Source organism: Procambarus clarkii, chromosome 82 (genome assembly GCF_040958095.1).
Source record: "Procambarus clarkii isolate CNS0578487 chromosome 82, FALCON_Pclarkii_2.0, whole genome shotgun sequence".
Taxonomy (NCBI): domain Eukaryota; kingdom Metazoa; phylum Arthropoda; class Malacostraca; order Decapoda; family Cambaridae; genus Procambarus; species Procambarus clarkii.
This window is the reverse complement of record NC_091231.1, coordinates 11,735,262-11,739,300: the sequence shown is the minus strand read 5'-3', so window position 1 is coordinate 11,739,300 and position 4,039 is coordinate 11,735,262. Positions and strand designations below refer to the sequence as shown.

Here is a 4,039-nt window from a genome sequence, read left to right as displayed (position 1 = left end):
CATATAAACGTGATGTATAAATCAGTTGGAGTCATGTCGAAGATTCGAACCTATGGGTATACCCAAGCACACGCTTTTGTCCATTGCACCATGATGTGCTAAAAGTAATGCAACTTGGAATTCAACTTCTTATGAGTTCGATGCCTCAGAATCCTCTTCTTATGCAGTCTCTGTGGCGAAGTGGTAAGGCACTCGCCTGGCGTTTCGCGAGCGCTTTGGCCTCGGTTCGTATCCTGGCCGGGGGAGGATTTACTGGGCGCCAATCCTTAACTGTAGCCTCTGTTTACCCAACAGTAAAATGGGTACCAACAGTAAAATGGGTAAATAAAATTAGGATTAAGGACCTGCCCGAAACGCTGTATGTGCTAGTGGCTTCACGAGAATGAAAGAATGAATGTAATGAATGTATAGCATATCCTGGTGCAGTGGTTTAAGACATGTGCTTGGGAGTGCCCAGACTGCAGGTTCGAATCTACCACATGACTCCAAACTGATTTTCTCAATAATAATAATTACGATTATTTTTTATTATAATTATAATACCAAAAGCCAACTCAAAATAATTCTGTGTTTTCATGTCTGCAGTCATTAACGAGACAGGTGTTTTATTAATTGTCAGTAATTTAAGGAAATATATCAGAGCTATAAATAAAACTAAGTTTGTATATTTGTATATCATTGTTGGCTAAATACAAGTCGTTTTAAATGTATGTGAAGACTTTCAGTTCTTGTATGTTCATTTATTAAATATTTGGGTTATATTCCAACCCAAAAATTATATATTTGGGTTTATAAATTATATATTTCAGCAGCTGTAAGGTTGTAAGTTATTTCAAGAAGTCTTGTTTGAATCTAAGAGGTTCTTAAGTAATTTTATTTGGTCTTATTTCACTATAGAAGGTTTTAAAAGTTGTCTTATTTCACTATAGAAGGTTTTTAAAGTTGTCTTATTTCACTATAAATGGTTTTTAAAGTTGTCTTATTTCACTATAGAAGGTTTTTAAAGTTGTCTTATTTCACTATAAATGGTTTTTAAAGTTGTCTTATTTCACTATAGAAGGTTTTTAAAGTTGTCTTATTTCACTATAAATGGTTTTTAAAGTTGTCTTATTTCACTATAGAAGGTTTATAAAGTTGTCTTATTTCACTATAGAAGGTTTTAAAAGTTGTCTTATTTCACTATAGAAGGTTTTTAAAGTTGTCTTATTTCACTATAGAAGGTTTTTAAAGTTGTCTTATTTCACTATAGAAGGTTTTAAAGTTGTCTTATTTCACTATAGAAGGTTTTAAAGTTGTCTTATTTCACTATAGAAGGTTTTAAAGTTGTCTTATTTCACTATAGAAGGTTTTAAAGTTGTCTTATTTCACTATAGAAGGTTTTAAAGTTGTCTTATTTCACCACAGAAGTTTATAAGTAATTTTAATTATTTATCTTATTTCTTATTTCCCTCTAAGAGGATTATAATTTTCTATATACTTCAGGAACACTCACATAAAACCTTTTCTTAAGTGTATTGATAAGTAAATTGTGTAGGTGGGAGGAGGAGGAGGAGGAGGAGATGGAGGGGCGGAGATAGATAAATGGGAGGCAAGAGATAGATAATAAGGAATCGAGAGGTAGATAATGAGGCAGCGAAGGGAGGAGAAAGGGAAGGCAGCAGGAGAAAATGCACTGAATCATAGTCTTGTATTATTTCATACATTTTCACTATTTTATACATTTTGCCGAAGAACTGAGACGAGGAGAGACAGAAAGCCGGCGGGGGGGATAATACCCCCCCCCCCCTCGTCCTGATTCCTTCACATCCTTCTATTGTTATTGGTTCATTCGTATTATTATTATCTCTGTATTTCTCTATATTTTCTTCTTCGTCTTTTTTTACTTCTCGTTTCATTCGTCGACTTTCTTCTTGTGTCTCTATCGTCTCTGTTCTCCTTCAGCTCTCTTGCCTCTGTGTAGGAAGTGTTGCGTACACAGTGTGACTGTGAAGCTACAGTGTAGTAACACTGTGTACGGTGTTGATGTTGTCATAGATTCAGCTACTGGAAAACTTTTTTTCCAAGTAGCACGGGCTATGGTGAGCCCGTAGTGGACTTACCTGGCACAGGAGCGGGGGCTGTAGCTTGCGCTGTGCACAGCGTGTAGCGCTGCGGGATATAGTTTCGAATGAGGAGAAGTATACTCACCACTCACCGCAACGTGAGAGTCATCAGTGTCACGGTGAGTGAGGGGGGTGTAGACTCACACCTACACGACAGTGTAGTCTACTACACCACCCCAACACTCACTCACACACCCACACCCCCCTCACACACCTACACACCCCCACACTCCCTAACACCCCCCTCCTTGCCAAGCCTGGAGGGCTCCTGCCTAAACTCTCTCAAGTCTCTTGATCCTCACCTTCAAGCTGTCCTGACTTCCTCCTTTGAGGAATCTAGAGGCTTGGATTAGCTCGGACAGCGTTGCTGGGAGACGAGACCGGCTCGGTGAACCGATTGTGAGGGGGAAGCATGTAGTTGATGAACCGGTTAGTGCACCAGGTGGTGATTTGGTGGCCGACAACCTTTGATAAATGAATCCGGTGGTTTGGGGATACTTTTACCGAGGCAGTAATTGGATAAGTTGGTGAGATATCTTCAAATACATAGTTTTTTTTTAAAGGAGAGGGCGTGAGAAAACCAGGAGATCCAGGGAGCTGTTAGGTTATGTAAGTGGTAAAAGAGTTGGTAACTGGTAACTTGGTAGAGAGGAGGGGGGCTTCAGAGCTAACACCCAACTCTGGAATCACACTTAGGTTGATACGTCTTGCATGCCACATAACCAATCTCTCTGTCTCTCTCTCTCTCTGTCTCTCTCTCTCTCTCTCTCTCTCTCTCTCTCTCTCTCTCTCTCTCTCTCTCTCTCTCTCTCTCTCTCTCTCTCTCTCTCTCTCTCTCTCTCTCTCTCTCTCTCTCTCTCTCTCTCTCTCTCTCTCTCTCTCTCTCTCTCTCTCTCTCTCTCTCTCTCTCTCTCTCTCTCTCTCTCTCTCTCTCCCTTCCACATAACCCAAATAAAAACCTTAGGCAGGTGACACTAATTAATACAATAATTTAACACAACGCTAAATTCACCTTCAGACTTTTTTTTTCACTTAGCCATCACGTCGTCATGGCAACATCACAGAAGGAACACCGGGAATTAAACTTCTGGCCCCAGTTATTAAGCTTGGTGAGTGGAGTGGGAAGGTTCGAACGTGGACCTCACTAAGGGCTAAATTATCTGTCAGCAACACTAACGAGGGGGGGGGAAGGGTAAAAGACTATTTCTCATCTTGTTGTTGGTGCCTTTAAGGGATGTTCTCTCTGTGTGTAAACCCCCTTCTTCACCAAGCTTTTGGCTGGCTGGTTGGCTGGCTGGTTGGCTGGTTGGTTGGCTGGCTGGCTGGCAGGCTGGCTGGCTGGCTGGCTGACTGGCTGGCTGACTGGCTGACTAGCTGGCTAACTGGCTGAATAACTGGCTGGCTGGCTACTTGATCAACAATGAAAATGATTTCCTAGAAGCGTAATACAATTCTGATTTAATTTTGTTTGGATGCAGATATTGATGTAGAAAAATATGTTGTTGCTTAGTGGGCTGAAGTTTAAATTAGTTGTGACGAACGGACCTTTCAGAGCAAATGGTTTATTCTTTTGATTAGTTATTCCCCCTCTCCAGAAGTCATTAATAGGGTTATGCTTCGCATGAGCTGAAGCTGGAAAATCAGTTCTTAGCTTCCAGTTTCATTACGAACTAGAGAGAGAGAGAGAGAGAGAGAGACAGAGAGAGAGAGAGAGAGAGAGAGAGAGAGAGAGAGAGAGAGAGAGAGAGAGAGAGAGAGAGAGAGAGAGAGAGAGAAAGTAGTAATCACACGAAGAAGGAAAAGAATAAATATGAGATAAATAGCAATAATGAGGATAATGAAGCGGGCTGGTCTAACAGGCAGGAGGGTGGGTTAATTGTGGGTATTTTAGTCATTGTTATAATGAGGTGGGAGAGACAGGTGGAAGGAGAGACCAG

The 4,039-nt window shown here is 40.9% G+C and overlaps 1 protein-coding gene across 1 annotated transcript in view; it reads right to left on the bottom strand.

Annotated features, from left to right (window-relative positions):
- Positions 1 to 4,039, bottom strand: part of LOC123753399 (uncharacterized) — a 242,855-nt gene that overhangs the window by 204,526 nt on the left and 34,290 nt on the right. The gene's annotated exons all lie outside the window — the stretch shown is intronic.